Source organism: Cuculus canorus, chromosome 5, assembly GCF_017976375.1.
Source record: "Cuculus canorus isolate bCucCan1 chromosome 5, bCucCan1.pri, whole genome shotgun sequence".
NCBI classification, from domain to species: domain Eukaryota; kingdom Metazoa; phylum Chordata; class Aves; order Cuculiformes; family Cuculidae; genus Cuculus; species Cuculus canorus.
In genome coordinates, this window is record NC_071405.1 from 25,917,563 (window position 1) to 25,938,322 (window position 20,760).

At 36.4% G+C, this 20,760-nt stretch overlaps 1 protein-coding gene across 8 annotated transcripts in view; it reads left to right on the top strand.

The window, feature by feature from the left end:
- Positions 1-20,760, top strand: part of LOC104057757 (protein TUNAR) — a 171,233-nt gene that overhangs the window by 105,832 nt on the left and 44,641 nt on the right. The window contains exon 1 of one of the 8 annotated variants that reach the window (XM_054068226.1): positions 17,922-18,245. The exons of the other annotated variants lie outside the window; for them this stretch is intronic. The gene's annotated coding sequence lies outside the window, so the exon portion shown is untranslated. Of the gene's footprint in view, positions 1-17,921; positions 18,246-20,760 lie in introns of those variants that run through there. 8 annotated transcript variants of the gene reach the window in all.

The window sequence follows — 20,760 nt, forward strand, 5'->3', positions numbered from 1 at the left end:
GTGGGGCATGACTTCCCCTTCCTCGTTAATGAAGAGCTAACAGGGAAAAGGTGTGCCATTTCTTTCAGTAATCGATTTTTCAGGGAGTGAAGGGCTGAGATTTATGTGCTATTTCTGTGCTACAGGGCTGGCCTTGTTGCACTGAAGACAGAGGTGTGGTAGCATTCACACGTGCAAAATTTAATTGCTTTGATTTATCAAGCAATTATTTTTCCTACTAGTTTTATTTAACTGTGGGAGATCTCATCCTTTCTTTGAGCATAATGAGTGCATTTGCTCCAGGAGGCAATTTGCCATTCACAGATGAATTCTCTTTAATAGTGACTTTGCCTCTATTTTTCTTTTTAAAATGAAATTACATTCTCAATTTGTTAGTAAATTTGAGTAGTAAACTTATTAGTTTAGGAGAACATTAAATTCTTTATTGCATGATGACACAGATTCTGCAAGAAAGTGTTTCCCATCCAAAACTTCCTTTTCGACAATAATATTAAGCCATGCTGGTGGAAGATGGGAATTTTGAGTTTGAACCAGAAGGCTAGAGAAAATCTTGTATTCAAAGTTTCTGTTTCCTGCATGAAAGTACTTAACTCCTAATCTATAACATAAATTGCAATCACCACCTCCAGTTTTCAGCCATTTCAATGAATTGTGGAGTCTTCTGTTTCCAAAATACTTGATATAAATGCCAATATCCAAGAGACAGTTTCAGTCCATAAGTGTCTGACTTGTGCAAGCTTTTGGTGCCGTTCCAGCAAGGGGCCAGCGTGCCATCTTGTTGCTAACACATGTGATTTGCACAGTGTTAACTGTATTTACTGATGATTCTCTCTCCCATGCAGAAGCATCTAATTCTTTGTCACATCACAGGAAGAATGTGTTTGTGCTATCTATGTTTGTGGTATCTCCTGAGGGATAAGATGGATAAAAGAAGGTGATAGTTACTGTGAAAATAAAGGGTTACTAAGGAATTGGGTTAGTTAGGTTGTCCTGCTTTCACTGTTGTGGGGATAAAGACAAGCCATTCTGTGGTGAGGGTCTAGAACCTAAGAGCATCCCTCATTGGGCTGTGGAAGCTAATACCTTCTGGTTTTGCCTCCATTCTCTGTCTTGCTTTGCACACTGAACTTTTTTCCAGTATTTTGTCCATTTCTCTTTAAAGTATGTTCCATTGTGAACGTCTGTTTTTCACATTTATAATTTATTATTGTCTATTCTAAAATACTGTGCTGAGTTGGTCTCTATAACTTCCAATTCACCTGGAGTATCTCATCATGTTCCCTTTTGATTAAGCCTTCTTATACTTTTTTGCATCACCTCTTATTGCATACATAGAGGGTGACATCTTACAAAGCCTGTAACTGAGCTTCCATCAGATCCATTTCCCAGATTCTTGACAGCAGAAAACAGCCTTATTTTCATTAGAAAAGCCATCCACTTGGAAGAAAAATAATTAGGATGCAACAGAAAAGAATCATGTGCACCATAACGGGAGAGAAAATGGTCTTCAAATGTATTTTTTTTTTTGGCTTTACTTCTTGAATAGTTCAGAGTTTTCACTTGACTGATCTCTAGTAGCTACTTTTAATCTAGTTGCAATCTAGGACTCACAAGATCTCACAGAGTCAGAGGTCGAGGTTAGAAGGTGCCTCTGGACATTCTGCAGTCCAAATTCTTGTTCAAAGCAGGGTCAGCTACAGCAGGTTGCTCAGGGTTTTGAATATCTCCAAGGACAGAGGCTACATATCATCTCTGGGAAATGTGCTCAGCATTTAACCACTGTCAGAGTAAATGAGTTTTCTTCTGAAGTTTGAATGGAATTTCTTGTATTTCAGTTTAAGGCCACTGCTTCTTGTCCTTTGAAAGCCTTGTTTATAGAATGATGGTACAACACTGTGAAAGAAAAATTTGCTAGTATTTTTGATAGTATGCTGAGTGAAGATTTGAGTGAAGTATGCTGAGTTAATCTGTTTGTAGTTTCACAAATTCTAAGGCCAGAAGGAACCATTAGAGCCATGTAGTTTAGCCTTCTTCAGAAGAAAAAACATAAAGTCATTGTAACTCATTTCTTCATAAAGCCAAGTAATCCTCTCTTGCAGTTTATTCCATAAGAAAGACTCATATCTTCAAAACCAACTAGAAGTAACTGAGAATCTGCTACATCTGTTGGTGATTTTTTATTTGCCTTTATGAAAAGCTACAGAGAAAACAAACTTACAATTTCACAGAAAATAAAGCAGGAAGAGATTCAGGATGCCACCCTCTTCACATGAAGCTGTGTCAGTTGTGTCTAAGCCTTTTTTTGATAGGTTTTTGCCTATAACTTTTTCTTTGATGCGTTTCAGTGATGGAGACTGACTTTTTTTGTAGACAATTCTAGTTGTTCATAAGTTTTTCTAGTGCTGTTTTTAAATATTCCTTGTTGGTATTTAAGTGTCAAAGTTTTTGGTTTGTCCCTAGTGGTTGTGAAGAATTGCTTGGTCTCTTCCTTACTGCTACCTTTTGTACATCTGAAAACTGTTAAATCCCCTTTCAGATTTCTCTCCTTTAGATTAAATAACCCCTTCAACCTTTCTTCAACAATATTTTCTTGAATTCTATCATTCTTACTACTCTCAGCTTCCCGCTGATGGCATAGGCTTTTCTTGAGGAGCAGTGCTTGTAACTCAGAGCATACTCCAATAGATGCTGCACCAGGTCTTGCATTCAGTCTTTCACTTAGGCAGCATGTTTACCTTTGGCAATGTTATTGGCATGCACCCAGATCTGATCCATTTAATCCTCAGACCCTTTACAGCCATGCACATCTGGCATTCCCTATCCTCTTTTTCTGTAGTGTGATATAAGTGCATAACTTTTCATGGTTTTTCCCCCAATATGAATTCTGGTTTTGCAGGAGAGTTTTCTAACGTGTCAAGATTATTTGGAGCTTTAGCCCTAGGCCTTTCATTGTCTGAAATTTATCCTGTTTTGATACAATTTCCATGTTTAAAAATATATTCCATCTAAAATATCATACAAGTTATTTGTGAAAACATAATAGTAGATTCTGAAGAATTTTGCTTAAAATATCCTTTCATTTTGAATGGAATAGCCCAACATAGATGTTGATACAACTTCCAGCTCCAAAAGTAATTAAGTTGTCTAACTGTTGAAAACAGGACCACAGGAAGGTTAAGTATATATTAACATTTATTTTCTTGTTCTTTCCTGACACTTGCTAGTAGCTTCTGTCAGGAAAATGCTCAGTGAAATTTGGTTTTGACTTATTATACTTATTTTTGTCTACTTTATAGAATGGTTTGAGTTGGAAAGGTCCTTAAAGATCATTTAATTCCAACGCCAGTGGAAGGGGATTCACCTCACTGGTCCCCATCTTGTCCATTGACCCAGGAGGGGTAAGGAGAGCGGTTATCAGTGAAGACCAAAGCAAAAATCTTGTTGAGTACCTCAGTCCTCTCCTCGTCTGTTGATATGAGGTTACCATTTTCAACCATGAGTGGGGGTACACTTTCTTTAACCTTCCTTTTCTGGTTGAGATACCTGTAGAAGCCCTTCTTGTTAGTCTTCACTTCCCTTGCCAAGTTCAGCTCCAGCTGTACCTTGGCCTGCCTGATCCCATTCCTACACAATCAGGCAGCGTTCATATACTCTTCCCAGGTTCCCTGTCCCCGCTTCCACTGCCTGTGCAGTTCCCTCTTGCTTGACCAGCAGGTCTTGACTCAGCTGCGCCGGTCTCTTCCCTTCCCTGCCAGGTTTCCCACATATGGGGACTGAGTGCTCTTGTGCTTTATGGAAAGCATCCTTAAATATTTGCCAGCTCTGTTCTGCTCCCTTGTCACTGAGGACCATATCCCGGGGCTCCTACTGACTTGAAGAGCTGGAATTCTGCTTTCCTAAAATTTAGGGTCCTGACTATATTCTTCGCCTGTCCCGTATCACTCAGGACGTTGAACTCCAATAATGCACGATCACTGCAGCCCAGGCTGCCTCCGCTGTATCTCACTTATTTTCCACTGTTAAATCTTAACAGTTCTGATCACTTTCCCATACTAAGATTGGATCAATTTAGTGTGATTAGACATTGAAAAGTCTGTGTTGGCAGTCACCTGTTTCTTTGCTGTCTTTTAGGTGTTTGTGAATGATTTCTTGGACTATTTCTTCTAGGATTCTTCCGGAACTGAAATTAACTTGCGTGGTTTTCTTTTTCCTGTCTCTCCACTCTTTTCCTTTTTTAAAAAATAGATGTAGGAGTGGCCTTTTCTCAGTTTTGTGGAACCTTACATATTTCTGTCAAGTTTTCAAAAAGTAGTCACATATCAACCCTGGGATAAAGAGTTAGCTGAAGGAAAATACCCACAGAGAATTTTCAATGAGCTTATCTTATCTTAATAGCCCCCATTTACCTATTTTCCAATCTGTCTTTCAGTGTTTTGGTTTTATTACTCTTCTCTGTCTCTAATGCTGATTTTGTTAGCTGTAAGGTTACAGTTTACATTTTTTGTGAAGACAGAAGCAAAGATGTCTTTAACACTGTGACCTTCTGAAGATTCCTGTTGAGGAACAGAGTAACATTTTTTATGATTTTTTACTACGAATAATGTCAATATGGAGTATTTGTTCCTATATTTTATTTTCTTACAAGTTATATTTTGCCTTTCTGATTTTATCCCTCGGCAACTGAAACTGTAGGTTCAGGATATTTTGCACCTAAGAGACATCCTTTTTTTTGGTGATTTGCTCTTTTTCTTGTTGTTGTTTTTTTACAGTACTACTAGATCTCCTAATTAATTTTCCTCCTTTTACTGACATTATGTAAAAAATCTAGAACTTCCACCTCCCAGTGCTTATTGTACTCTGCTGTCCAAGTTCCATGATTTATGTTTGTGTTCTCTTTTCCAACCAGACAGTTAGTTAGTTCTGTCATCTGTTTCATGGTCACTGTCAGACAAGATACTTTGCATCTGCACATTCTCAACCAGTTCTTCCAGGCTGGCCAGAAAGACAGCCAGGAGATTTATTCCTTTACTTGCTTTTTTCACCTTTTATAGAAACAAAAATGTCACCAGGACATTTCAAGACTTTGCTGCCGATATGTTCCTGCTACCTTCCTTTGCCAATGTTTGTCTGGTTGATAAAAGAATTCCACCCCAAACCTGTCCTGTGCTCTTCATGTTCTCACTGGTTGCCCAGAAAATACCTCATCCATGTGGGCTTTGTGACCATACTCAAAACATGACAGCATCCTTTTACCTTCAACATTTTATCAGGTCTTTATTCCTCCATCTCCTGGGATTCAGAAGAATATCTATATACCCTTTATACACAAAGAAATATGTCCCTTGTTTTACTTTTCAATGAGAGCCGAACAAGATGTATAGACTTATGTCTGCTAAATAATTAAATTGGGCAGTATTGCAGCATTCAAATGGTGATACCTTCTGAGTCAAATTATCTGTTGGTATAACTCCGATGACTCCAGGAGGATTTCTCCAACAGAGAATGACCTATATTTTCCCCTTGAAAAAGGGGAAAAATATGTGTATCTTTTCTTAAAATCTGAAGTTAAGTTTTGGGTTGAATTTAAGAGTTCACAAAAAATCTGTGACACATTTTCTGACCCATGTAATTCTTACTTTAAATGTTATATCCAGGATAGTTCATAGACCATAAATAGTATTTCAGACAAAAAAAACCCTAAACCAAAACAAAACCAAGGTTATAAGAGCTAACACAAAACACAGAACAAAGAGAATCACTTATCTTATATTCTGGATACTATATTAAAAGGTAACAAGGATTTCCCTTTTATATGATTAATTCAGATTTTAATAACTAGGATCTTCGTCAGTTTTTTCATCACTGATGCAGAAGTTCAAACAAAATGTTCTTTCTACAGATGACTAGAGAAAAAAAATTATAATATTATTGACTTTCTTAAACCTATCTCATATGATGGATTTATGAAAAATAAATAATATAGAAGTTCCTTAGACTGTGACAGGAAATACAAATCATGTGAATAGAAAGGAAGCTACACTGAAAAAAAAGACATTTCAGAAGATAATTAGTTCATACAAAATGGTCATCTGTTAAGTACTTCCTATAATTCTATTTTCACTGGAGCACTTGACAAGAGACAGGGAAAGATGCATGTGGGTACATCACTTTTTTGTTCACTAGTAGCTGAAGATATAGTCACACTGTAGGCAAACTGAATGCAGTGAGATTTGGAATGTCAGAGAATTCTGTGTTCAACCTGGACTTAACTGTTCCCTGATTAGTACAAAAGCAAAACAAACCAAGAAAAACCTACGTAACTGAAATACTGATACTTTAATTCTGAGTTAACTTGTTTAGCTAACGGGGGAGATTATCCAGCCAAAGTGATTGGAGACATTATACCTAGAAACATCAATTGAATGTGTATTCTGGATTTCAAATGTGATCAGGAGAGATCTACTAAGTTGTGCAAAGATGAGTTTAGTTCTCTATTACCTCTTTACTGTTTCAAATAAATTCTCTTGAAAAGAAGGCCTGATGCCCAGGGAGAAACTGTTAGGGCTGAGTGAGGATGGTTGACTAGAAGTCTCAGGAATCATTTCTTAATCAGAAAAGAATGGCTTAGGAAATAGCACTTACTGTGGCTTTGAAAAAAGGCATTCACAATCAGTAAATACTGAGCTTGTGGGTTTACACATTTCATAGATAACCCAACATCATGGGACTGTGCAAAGAAGTACAGAGGAAGAGTCTTTATTTAACTGCAATGAGTTGATTGCAAAGATATTTCCCATTGAATCCAGACAGAGATTATTCTTAGTAGCAACAATAGGTCCGCACACACAATCATTTGTATTCCCTTATTCCATATGGCAATTGCTAAATATATCTTCTTGCTGTTAAAAGAGAAAGAATATCTTTGTTTTCTTGTAAAAGCGTGGGGATTTCTTGGTTGGTTTGCTTTTTTGTTTGGGGCTGTAATGGGAAGGAAAAAGGACAGGCAGAAAATTCTGACAATGCTTTGCTTATAATTGTCTTTTTTAGTCTTCTACTCTGAGATATAAAATCCCAACACCAAAAAGTAAAAAAATAGGGGAACATTCACAAAGATCATACAACTGGAGCAAAATCTGCAGCGCCTGAAAAAGCATCATCTCAGACACAAAGGGCATCTTTCAAATAGACATTTGCCTTCTTCTGAGGAAGGAATTCATTCATGATTTTTAGAACCATCCTAACAGGAAGAAAATTATTACTCTCACTTGGATTCACAGATATTGATCTCAAAAAGTGTGTTCACAGAGCAGCAGATACTAAAACTAAAAATCTCTTTAGAAATTTCATTGTAGAATACTTAAATACAGTTTTCATCTGTGTTTAATCTTTGTCTCTGTTCTTTTTACCTAAAGAACATCTTGTGCCTCATGTGCACTGGAAATCAACTTCAGAAATTATATAATTGGCTACAAGAGGAATGAGTGGCTCTCTCAAGGGGTCATCTCCTTTCTGCTACTTCACAATAAATCTGAATTAATTCCTATTTCAGTGAAAATCATTACTAGAGGGAAATAGAATAGAATTTCATCCCTAAATTTTAACATTGAAACTTGAAGACTAAAATTCGGTTCCCAGGTAAGACAGTAAAATATCCCAAAAATGCTTGTGGTGCACCCGCCCTGCTTTACAATAATTTAGATATTTTTATATTTCCTTAGGTTAAGCAATTAATATTTATTCTCCTTATTTATTTTATTTTATTTTATTTTATTTTATTTTATTTTATTTTATTTTATTTCATTTTATTTTATTTTATTTTATATTTTTATGAAAAAGGCCAGGTATGATAGGTTTTGAGGGCATGGGAAATACCTGACTTGAGGGAAAAATATGACTTATCTACTGCCAACAAAGCTGCTAAAATGAAATTTGTTTGTTGCCTTATTCTTTATAACATGCTCTTCTAGTGGAAAACTAGGAAAAGTTTTTGATAAGCAAAGCACGTGTGTTGTGTTTTGAATTGGACTGTGAATAATATAGGCTCTAAGATTGTTATATGCATAGAAGACATTTTTTTTTAAAGAGTTAGCCTTTTTTTCTTTAGGAAAGCCGTATCAGCATTTTTAACTTTTCATACCTTTTCTTGCTTCTTATCTAAGAGGTATTCTCTCATGATTTATTATGAAGTTTTATGACTCTGCTCTTCTATACTAAGAAGTATAGAACATGTATTTTGTTAAAACTGTGGAGAAATCAAGTACTGTAACAATGAGATACTGTATAAAAGGATGGAGAAATATTTATGCAGATTCTTGTGGCATTTTTATATGTTTGCTGCATATAAATTAGCCCTATAAATTCACTGAGGAGAGACTAGAATAAATAAGTTCTGAGAGCAGAAAAAGTTGAAGTTTTAAATAACTTGCTGAAGGAAAAAGATAAAAAAAAATTCCTGGAAACAAAAGAAAAAAAAGATAGGAAAAACTATTTTTGAGGGCTTAGTTATGAATGCCACCGTAGTTCATAATATATATGCACTTGAGAAGAGGAGGCTGAGGGGAGACCTTATTACTCTCTACAACTGCCTAAAAGGAGGTTGTGGAGAGGAGGAAGCTGGCCTCTTCTCCCAAGTGACAGGGGACAGGACAAGGGGGAAGGGCCTGAAGCTCCACCAGGGGAGGTTCAGGTTGAATATCAGAAAAAAATTCTTCACAGAAAGAGTCATCAGGCCCTGGAACAGGCTGCCCAGGGAGGTGGTCGAGTCGCCTTCCCTGGAGGTGTTTAAGGAACGGATGGATGAAGTGCTGAGGGACATGGTTTAGGGATTGTTAGGAATGGTTGGACTCGATGATCCAGTGGGTCCTTTCCAACCTGGTGATTCTGTGATTCTGTGATTCTGTGAAGGTCTAAAGGCTGTGAGATGAACAATATTCTAAGAAATGGGCACATTAGGGAAAACCTTTCTGTAAATATGATATGATTGAGGGAAAGCTTTGTGGAATTCCACTCATTAAAAAATTATTAAGGAAATTTTGCATTAAAGTAATGAATAAGACCAGAATTTGCCATATTTTATTCAGCTTGAAGTAGTTAAAATCAGAAATATAACTCTTTGTAATGGTCACCCAGGCAACGCTATTGTATTTTATGACAGTTGGTTGGGAAAAGTTTGTATAGTAGGTGTTTGAAAAGAGAAATATAATGTAATAGATATAATATATTTCAAAACCAGGTAATTGTTCCTGGTATGTATGCATACTTGTTAAATTATTCAATGGTCCCTGAAAAAAAATATATTTTTGTGGAAAATATCACTAGCTCATCCTCCTCGTGAGCTTGTATATAATGTATTACACTGAAAAAACCAACAACAAAACAAAGTTTCAGAAGAACATTAAAGTTGTAAAGAAAACAATTGATTATTGAAGATTAATGAAAGAACATGCATTATCACCTGGAATACTACAGTTCCTGATAATCATAGTAAAGACACTATTTAGTGTTCAACTTACTTTGTATCATATTAGGGTTGCATACAGGGGCTAGTACTTCCTAGTAAATTGAACCTTTCCTATATATCCCTCTAAAATGTAATCATTATCCTACTTAAACAAAAAAAATACCTGTCATGGTCTCCTTTCCCCTTAAAACTCCCAAATCACCTCACATATTAGAAGCTGTAATTTATTAAATACCTGTCATTTCAAAATGCATGGACAAAGCTTATTCTCTTTCCTGTAATTTATCTGTGAAAATAATACCTTGTCTTTATTTTGTGGGGAGTGTCACATGGACTTTTAAGATCATAAGGAAATGCCGTATTGAGGAAATAGTATATTAAAATTATATTCAAAACTGAAAATGCCTGTGGCTGTATTAAGATTGTATATGCAATTATAATACTGTCAGTGGCTGACTTTTCAAATCTTAATCTTCTATTTTAAGACTATTTTATGACAGCTGTTTGATAAAATAAGTACTCCATATATCATTTTAAATACTTCACAGAGAATATATTATTATCTAAAACTAACTGTGGACAAAAATGAATTCAGTTAGATGGAAATAAGCCTGTGCAGACCAAAAGAACCTTTATGGATTTGTCTTCACAAGAGATTATATTTCTTCACAGAATGTAAAGATCTTTTTCATGCAGTATTAAGTATTACAAGACAGAAAATTCACAAGTGAAATGTGGAAATAGGACGGTTTTTAAAAAGGTGTACCTTAAAACATATATCTCCCAGTACGAATTCATTAAATATTTATGGAACTGCTTGAAATTTCCGATAGGTCTAGGCATGTATCTAGAAAACAAATCTATTAAAAATGATTTAGTATGACACTCCTTGTGTACCAAAAAAGATGGCCAATCCCCCTTAATTGACAATAAACCTCACCCTTGAGGCTACTGGAATGGAGCTGACTAAGCCTTCTCAGAAGCGGTCCCTGCCCAAAGGCTGCTGATGGAGAGAGGCAGACAGTGTTCAACTACGAAATTTCTGTGGGACAGAAGACCTGGGTGGTGCTTTCTGGTGGCTTTGCTAAGTTAAGTTTTTCCAAAACCTTCAGCTATAATATTCACAGAACCCTGGTCCTAATATTTCCTATAAATTTCAGGGTTATAATAGCATTACAAGCTAATTGAGAGGCCCCACTTGCATTTTCAAACAGCTGAAAGTATCTAACCATTGAACATTGTCCTGAAAATAGTTTAGGTTTATGGTAAACAACTAAAAACATATTGTCCTTTAGATCTGTTGTATTAGAAACAAAGAAACGGGTCTTTTCTTTCCTCATGCTAAGAATTCACAATCAGACTCTAACAACATAGCTTCAAGAAGAAATTATTTTTCATTATTTGTAGGAGAAAAATAAATGAAAAGGAATAAGAGATTACTAATTGTGAAGTTAGATACAGAGTTTAGAAAAACACTTTATTGATACAAGACGTTATTTCTTCAACATAAGATGTCAAATAGAAAATCGTGAGCTTTTATGGCCCCTTTTAACCTAGTTCCTAAAATACTATGTGAAAGCTATTTAGGAGGGTTTGGAATTTGAAACAGCTTTTGGGTAAAACGTTCATATTACCAAAGGCTGCGCAGCAAGAGAAGCTTATGATGGAGAGTGGAGAAAAATACATTACACGGTTGAATCTGTAGAAATTATTTGATGCAGTTTGAAGGCAATTTCCTGAGTTGGATTTTGTCCAAGGTTCTGCGCTTGTCACCTGAAGCTTATGGGAAAAGCCACAGGATCTTTCATGAGCACAAGTTATTGTGACCTTTGCCTATTAAGTCTCAGATCAGAAGATTCAGGGTGGTTTCTCTTGACAAAGTGCTGGTACAGTACAGATATGAGAAACAATACTGTTTGTTCCTTGCTTGACTTAAGTTTCTGCAGTTTGTTGTTCTTGGATAAACAAAAGAGATATTCTTAAAAGAAAATAGAATAGCTATACAATAAATCTGTTAGACTAAAGTCAAGCAATGTTACTCTTCAATGGGGATTGTTAGTGAAGGAATGCAGAGCTGAGACTCCAAAAAGTAGTTTTGCAATGTGAATGATACTGGCATTTGCAAAATTGAAATTTTGCTTACTAATGTCTTCATGAAATGGTGGGGCTCTTTGAGCAAATGTGCAAAGCATTATGGCCAGAACCCAGTGTAATCTCTCAAGGATGAGGATAAAAGCACAAACAAAAAAACAAACAGCAGAAGATTGTGTAGGAATGAGAAAGAGCAAAGCATATGAATGACAGTCTAGAAGTGGACTCGGAAGCAAAAAATTTCTTATGAATAAGAATGGTTTGACTTTAAACAGTATTATCCATTTGTGGTTTGCAAGGCATTTTACTAATTATAATAGAAGCATCACAATGTCTTTTTATGGGCGGCAAATATGTCTGGTTTGTATATAGGTAACAATGATAGCTCTTGGTCTTCACATTCTGCTCTCCACTGCTTCTTTCAAAAGCTGCAAGTTGAATTGAAATTGAACTATTATGATGAAAAAGCAACAAGGTTTATGGATTGAAATCCTTTTAACCTCTCCAGATTATTTTTACGTGGCAATCACAGGAGTTGTTCTTACACAATGACACTGCTCATTGTGTGTAGTTAAGCCATGTTCATTTGAAACAGGGCTATAGACTCATTGTGATGTTATATTCCTCTTTATATGTGGCTTAATTGATATATGATGGCTCTGTTGAGTTAATGAATCACGTGAGATGCAAATATACTTTCTTTTTTTCTTTTTTTTTGTTTTTTGTTTAAATGGAGTTTAAAACATGTCACTGCACGTACTGTTCAAAGTGCTCAAGAAAGTAGTCACAGGCTCTCTGTAATGTGAATGTTGCCATGAATGGATGACTGGGATGAATCTTTCATATGTGATCTTTTTTTCACAGCTCCAAAAATCGTTTCCATGCAATGCATGTATCAAACCAGCAATTGATACAAAATAGCTGCAGTTTATTTATCTGTGTTTTTTTAATCCGTGGTTTGTCAAGCGTACAGACACAGTGAGAACAATTATAATACATTGATTAATATTTAAGCACCATCTTTTCTTAAAGGTATGAAATTAGAGAGAAATTTAAAAGAAAGAAAATCAGAATCTGTTACATCTGTTCACCACACGTACACTACTAAAATCTGTTCCTACGGCTGTGCTTAAGAGAAAGGTGGGTGCTCTGGCAAGCAGGGAACTCTCAGTCAAAGCTTGACTAGATGACCTCCTGAGGTCCCTTCCAACCTGAGTTATCCTATAAGTCTATGTTTTTAAAAACACTCTTTTTGTCCCATACTTTGTTGCCATTACATACAGGGTTGTGATCCTTTGGGGATTCTAGTTGGGCAGCACTGACACTCACTCGGCCTTGACTGAGCAGCTCTGGATGGAAAACTATGTATGATATTAAAACTGAAGGAAGGAAAAATATAAATTGGTATGTGTTTGTGGGTCAAAGAAGTTAAAAAGGTACTACTCTCAACTTTTGCTTACCAGCTGTGAGCTGGAAATTGCCATTCAGCTGTCAGCTGTGACATAGTAACCATCCGTTAAATGCATTCCTAACCCATATCAATGCAATGCAAAACTGGATGGCTTAAAATGCTCCTTTGGCAGCTTGTTGGCAGTGACTTTTAATTTATGTGTGGTTTTGAGACAGTGGGGCAGCATTTTCTGAAATTGCTCCATATCAGTTTGCAAAAGCATGCCTGGGTCCTCAGTGAGAAAGCAATTTGATCCTAGGCAACTATAGATCAGGTAGCAAACACTAAAGGACTGAAATGCTTTCAGGCAAACTCTGCAGTGAAACCTTAGTCCTAGAAGATTGACTAGAACTGTTTAAAAAGACAAAAAAAAAACAAATTAGGATAATGTTCACCTTCTTTTTTCAGTTATTGCTGGTGGATGGTTCCTGGACAGTAAAACAGAAGAGAACTTGATCCAGGTAGTTTGCAGTCCTTAGCCTATACCTCTCTACAATCTAACCCATCACGCCCCCAACCCGACATTTCTATTTTAAATTTGCCCTAAGACTTTCCACCACTACTTTTATTCTTGAGTTGGCCTTCAACCATTTTTCTTCTTTCCATTCTGCCTCTGTTTTGTAATTTATCTTTTGTTTTTAGGGGGTGAAGGGGTAATTGAGAACTTCAGAGTTTTTTTTCAAGAGCCCATGGACCTTGATCACTTCAGGGTGTGATGCACTCTTGGACCCTATATAGCTTGTAAAATTTTGAGGGAAAAAATGACATTGTATCCCTGAATCCAGGCAGCTTATTAGGGTATCCCCTCATTCATCACATGCACTATGTCTGCAACAAATATGTTACCACCTTCTCTTAAAGCAGCTAAAAGATCAGAGTAATGTTGCTGTGATGAAATGGTTTCTGTCTCTTTCTGGACCATGAAAAAAATGCTGCCTTTCTCAAGCTTGGCTTAGATATTTGGACACTTAAACACTGAGCATTGGACAATTAATAAAAAAAATTGTCATTTTAGATTAACGTTGACAAATGCACTGGCATGAGCTAAGGTTGTTTACATATATGTTCCAGTCTTTTGCAGGGAATATAATAACTCTGATATCTAGGAGACTATCTCAAGATAGCCTAATGGCAACACATCCAGCTCTGCAGTGTTACAACTGATTTTGTTTCTGATGTAATGGAAATGTTTTAGCAAGCAGTTCATCTAAATCAAAACCAAATAGATCTTGAAATTCTTGCTGCTGTTGCTGCTACTGGGAATGATTACAAACTGTTATTTTTAAATACAGATGAACTTAAATTCAGCCAAATCTGAATCTTAAGCATGCTGACTCAACTTCCTTATTCTTATGTACAGGGTATGTTCTTTAAGCACAAATAAATTTATTCTGGATATGAATATAGATTTGTACAGAGTGCATCAGGATTTATGTTTCTGGTTAGAAATAAAAGTAACAATCACTAAACACACCGGTTTCCACCTCTGTTTATGTCCATATTCCTTGTTTCTTGTTTTTTCTTACAAGATTCTGCACCCAGGATTGTGCTAACTTTTAGTAGTTGTGATTTTTTTTTTAGCATTTTCTTTTAGGTCTTGGGACTATTTTGCCATTTGATTACATTTCACCAAGGAAATTGTGCAGGATATATTATTTAGTGAAAATAACTTGCCCAAAATTCATAGAGAGAATTGCTTTGGCAAGGATTATCAGAGCAGGATACAAGGAAAAAGTATATTTAGAGGTCTTTGGTGCTCAGGGAGATCCATGTATTATCTAAAATTAATTGATCCCAGTCTGTCAAAGGCTTTTTTCACATTAGACTAGTATGTGAGAAAATCCAAATGACACAATACAGCATTACATCATGCTTGCTAGGATCCTGGCTCCTTGAGGGGCTGTATATCCTCACTCAGTTCCTGATGACTTTCAAAAGGAGCTGAAGAAACTCAAAGTCCTTCCTGGGAAACTCTCCGAGGATGAAAGGGGGATACCCATAAGCCCTCTACAAAGGTAGCATCACCTTCCCACACGAAAACAACCCTTGGAACAAATTCAGGTTTTTACGGTCAGCAGCTGAATGCCATATCTCATGGAAAACTATAGATCCTATGGTGTTATTAATATCCTAGCTTTAGGACATACACACATTGACCTCTATTCCTAAAATGTATCTTTGAGTGCTGGAAGTATTTTGTACAAAATATAAGGCAAGCATTTTTCACAAGGATTATTGGATCTGATGGAAGAGGAGTAATTCAGACATTCAAAGTAATTGCTAGAGAGGGTTGTACTTTGTAGTGTCAAAACATTGAAGTTCTTGATGCTTAACAAGGTAGTGACAAATTTCATGGCCAGTGACCTCTGTTTATGAAAGAAGCTACCGATAATTTGTATCTCTTTTTCTACTTTTTTTCTCCTACTGCCCAATGTTAAAATGACCCAGCCTTTTAAAAGATCATTCAAAATCAGACCTGTTCAAAGATTTCTGAGGCCGAGAACCCAAAATGCCTGCTCATGGTAAAATGACAGAATGCATTATAAGTGCATTTTAGAAGACAAAAGCAAGTTGAAAACAGGATGGGCGTTGAGATTTATGCCGTATAAAACCAGAGACTTTGATGCAGCAATGGTGCTGGGTGTAATCCTTGATCTGGGGTATCAGTCTACCACAGTGGGAAATACATGTGCAGAAAGCACTGCGTGCTGCATTAGTGGCAGTGGTGGTTTCTTTTTGGGTGGACGTGCTGCTTCTGCTGTGATAGATGGTCTGACTTTCTGATAAGATGGACTTACTGCTTTATTGCAGGAATACTGCATATGATACTCTGTCAAAGACTTGGCTGGAGAGCAACCCTGTGCTAGTGGGAAGACTCCTGAAAGGAGCAAACACCCAACCAAATGACAAAGTTGACAAGGAAAGGGGAAATTTTCTTAGGGACCCAGAGTGGTCTGGGTAGAGTTGATGCAACTCAAGATGTCAATGAAAGTTGCTGGATTGAGTGGTAGGCTGGGATTTCCTCTGCATTTCTCAAAAAAACTATGTTCCCACCTCCCTATCTGCAGCTTTTCCAGAGGCAGTAGGGTTGCTGAGCCTCCAGGAAGAGTATTTGCCTCCCACATGGGCGTCAAACACAGGGAAGGAGTTGTAAGCATATCTAATACCTAGAGACATATGAGCAAATGCCTTTCCTAGAAGAACATCAGTAGCAAGGCATTATCAAAAGGAAGACAGTTTTCCATGGGCATATAAGCTTAGGATTCTCGATTTGCAGCAAAATGCAAAATTGTGAAGAGTAAAAAGAAAAAGAATGCAAATTAAAAAGTGCTATATCTTTTTGAGGCAAAGATCTGAGCTATCAATGATTTCTTTTGTGCCAAGAATGTGGGACTTGCTGTATCTGGTGTGTGCTGTTCCTCAGAGCTCAAATGTGAAACATGACAAATTTTTTTCTGCATTTTTCATATTTTCAGTGTATCACACAGATGTACATTGACTCCAGCCTCTCTAACAACTGAGATAAGGCAAATAGGGGTTAATTTTTTTATTATTATCTTTTTTTTTTCAAAATGTGGTGTTTTCACTTATCAGAAAGGGCTAGATGAAGTTCTGCTCTGGGAAAGAAAACAACCAAAATATGGCAGCATTAATATTTAGAAAGCTTTAAATTAAAGAACTCTGTATTCTGCAAGATTCAGTGGCACTGCAGGTGGGCAGGGAAAGCATGAAAGGTGACAGCTGGACTGTGAATTCACGCAGTTGGGAAGTTTCTTTGTTTTATGCTTGAATAGCATTTGGCTCAGTGGCATTTTGGTCTGTGACTGGACTCATCGTACAAGTAAATGGAATGTTTTCTTTTTGGCTCTGAAGGGAACAGGTGTGTGTTTGTGCTGCATACATTATCTGAGCAAATTCAGACCTAGTATCTTTCTGTTACCTCCAGGAGAGCTTCAGGTCAGAGCAGTGTTTCAATGAGCTTCTTCCAAGGTGTTTTTGGTGACTTTGTGGTCTAGCTATGTAGTGAAGCCCAGGGACACAGGAGCCAACGGCAGAGGTCCTCATCAACAGTCTCACTAAACCTATTTTCATAGGCTTCGGTGGGATTTGTATTAGGGTTTTTAGACTGAAGTTCTCAATGCTTGGTGCCAAAAATTGAGTCAGTTATTCCAAAGTGTTCAGCACTTATGATTCTTGTAAGAGTCTTCATAGTCATATTTTCCAGAAAACCCAAATACCGAGTGTGTTTAGGCTATAGAAAGAGCAGTCAGAAATGTGTTTATTTGTATTTAGGACATGCAGCATTATTAAACGTCCATTCTCCAAATACACTTCAGACAATACTGGCAACGATAGAATGTTCCGTGATACTGATAAATGCTGCTTTCACATACACATCTCCGATAGATTTTGGAGATATCTGATGCATTTCTCAGGGGAGTAGAAACATTTACAGTAGTTACATATACTGAATTTGCTTTCCCTCCTCCTACCTGTTTGCCTCTAATAAGCAGAAAGCTTCTAATTTCCTTTGCACTCTGGCATGCTAGAAGTTAACGCAGTAAACACACATACTGTTTTACTTTGCCAGAGACTGGCTTATACAACAGATTTTTACTCTGTAAGACAGATTTTGCTGTATTTGTGCTTTTTTCATCTCCCCCTGAGGAGTATTAACTCAAAGCAATCACAAGACACCCATCCTTGCCTGCTGTTTCTTGAACTGCTATATTCTCTTTGCTTCTTGCTCATCTATTTGAAGCTTCTTTTTGTTTTTTTAAGAGGAAAGAGCAACAACCAGAAAAACTAAAGGCTGTCTCCTTTCCTAAAATCATAATTATTTGATGTGAGAAAGCTTAAACATGTAAACCTCCTTTTTATTTTTTTTTTTCCACACAGAATTTACTTTCAACAACTGTGTTCTTTCTACTTGAATCAAGATAGTTAGAGTGCTTTGTAAAGTACAGTATTGAAAAGGAAGACGTGTACATGCTTGGAAAATGCTGAGCTGCTCGTGAAGCTGTAGACACTGCATGTTTATGACTTGGTTTTCTAAGCAATCTTCAGAGCTTGAACGGATTACAGTGATATTTTAACAAGGCTGCTAGCATCCCTCACCAGCTTTCATTTACTGAGAAAGCTAAAAGATGGAAGGATGTAAATATTTCCACGTAAGCTAAATGCTAGTGGTTGATTGTCATGAGAACTTTGATGCTTTAAACTTCATCTCTATAAGGCAAACAGGTAAGTCTCACGGGCTTCTCTTTCAGTGTTCATTTAGTACGGGAGTAAGAGCTTGCAAGAGACTGGTGTCGAAGGGAAATATGTTCAATATGAAGGCAAATTTTATTTCTTAAACTTTAAACATGCAGTATTACATGTTGTCTGTGAGGTTACAGATCCACTACTTATAAGAGGTAATATTTCTGTGAAATATTATTGCTTTCTATAGCCAAGACCTGAATAGATATGCAATAACTGTATATATTTATACACAATTGGAAAAGGATCTGTATATCAATCATCTGTATGTAGTGAAATATCTGTGTCTAAATCTCTGTCATCCTATGTATGCTTCTAGATTCATTACTTTGGTTAAAACAATCTTATTCCGTATGCTAATTGCAATAATATGCATAGGATCATACTTTCTAAAGGTGATTTTTGTTGAACATTTTTTTTCTCAAAAACACGATTTCCTGAACTGAGATCTTTGGGCTGCTTTTGCTTCAGATGAGTAGAAGCATCATTGTAGAAATAATGTGGTAAACAAGGGGTTTCCTAGCCTGCAAGTGGGAATCTAACAGCATCAAAAATAGATATTTCTTTTCCTTTCACCCTTGAAAGAACACTTATTCTCTTTGAGTAATGGCATTGCTGTGCCTCTAGAGGTGAGGCTTCCTATTTGAAGACTTTTAACATAAAAGCCCTGATTACTGTTTAAAAAAAAAAAAGTCTTTGACCATAAATCATTTTTGTCTTAATGAAGTCTTTTTCTTGTCCTCTGAGAACATTTGCTAGCTTTAAGTATTATTATTATTATTATTGAAGGGCAGAGATTTTACACAGTTCTCCAAGATATTTGTTTACAAGAGTGACTATCAGAGAAGAGAGTATTTGGGGCTAAAATATAAATATTCATACTTCTTTTTCATTTTAAAGTATGGGTGTTTACAGAAAGTAATTAATTTAAGTTCCATTTCCAATCAGGCTGTAATTGAAACAAAGCCTACTGTTAGACATAATTATAAGTAAACTTATAAGAATAATTAGATGTGTAATTAACAGAAGAGTGAGTTATTATCACTTTCTTCTCCGTACAATAATTCTACATAAAAATTTGAAAAATGGTTCTCATTAAAATCTCACAATAGATAATCCACAAAAGGGAGTGAGACACTAGAACAAAGCATTCAAGGTGTGCGACCGCTGTGATTAATTAATTAATTAGGCTGAAGACAGCATCAAGGAAAAGCTTTTAAAAAATGCAGTATTTAAGAAGTAGATAGATCGTAAAAGGCTGGCATGTTTGGGGAGGGGGGTGGTTTGTTTTCTTTTTTAAAAAAAGGATACCTCAGAACACTCGTGGATCCATGTTTGTATATTTTGGTTTTATCTTTTGGCTCTGAGGAATCCTTCTGAATACCTCCACATTATTCATCTATAAAGTTCTCAAAATATTCATCAATGGAATGAAAAATTACTTAGAATGTAGTTAAAAGAGCCTGACAGAGGATGGCTGATGGAGTTTGCTTTCCCCTCAGCTAACGGGAAATCTCTGTCGAACTTCAGGGACTTCCTGAGCTGTTCCCAGTGACTTTCACCAGAAAGCTGCTTACAAAGATACCTCTGCTTGTGGCAAACAGTAAACCAGCTGATGAGTCTTTTGTGAAGCAAAGAATAAATAAGCATGTTTTAAAAGTCTTTACCAGTAAAAATACTGGGATTCTGGAGAACAATGGTATTCAGAATAGAAACGCCAGCAGATACTTCAATCTGGCTTCTGTCAAATTCCTCAAAATGCATTTATCCAAGTACTGTATAGTATCATGCCAACACTCATACTCTGCAATTTAGAGCATTTAATAATGTTTAGGACTTCTTGGACACTGTACAGTATTTATTCTAGCAGTGTCCTATGTGTAGTGCAGTAATTAAGAACTCTAGGTGTGAATCATATGAATATTCAACGTTATGTTAATTTTTATAACGCTTGGAAGTGAGCCCAGGAAAGGAAATTTCCACCTCTTCTACTGAAGAAAAAAAAAAAAAAAAAGAAGGAAGAAAGAAAGAAAGCAAAAAGGAGGCGGGAGAGAGAGAATGTTTATCTATGGTATTAAACAGTAATGTCATGCAATACACACCCAAGAACTTAACAAAACTGTAGTAGGACTAATTTAGCCAGTGTCTGTCTAATTCTTTATTAGCATACTATTATTTTTTTATCCTGTGGGTATATTGCCTGTTGAGAAATAATGTGAATATTTATTCAGCAGTAATAACTGTTGCTGCTTGAGAGCCTTTTTTACCATGTGTGAACATGCTTATCCAGAAAAGGATTTCAGGCAGATGATCACTCTTGGATTCAATGAATTAATGCATTGCATGTCCTATCTTACTACATGGCTGTGCAGCAAGGTTACTGTTTTTCTAATGAGATCCCAGTTTGAACACAGACACTGCAAAGACATCACCACCTGTCAGAAAACAGTGCCTGTCTTCCAGTGTGGTTCAATGTACACATGGAACTAGTTTATTT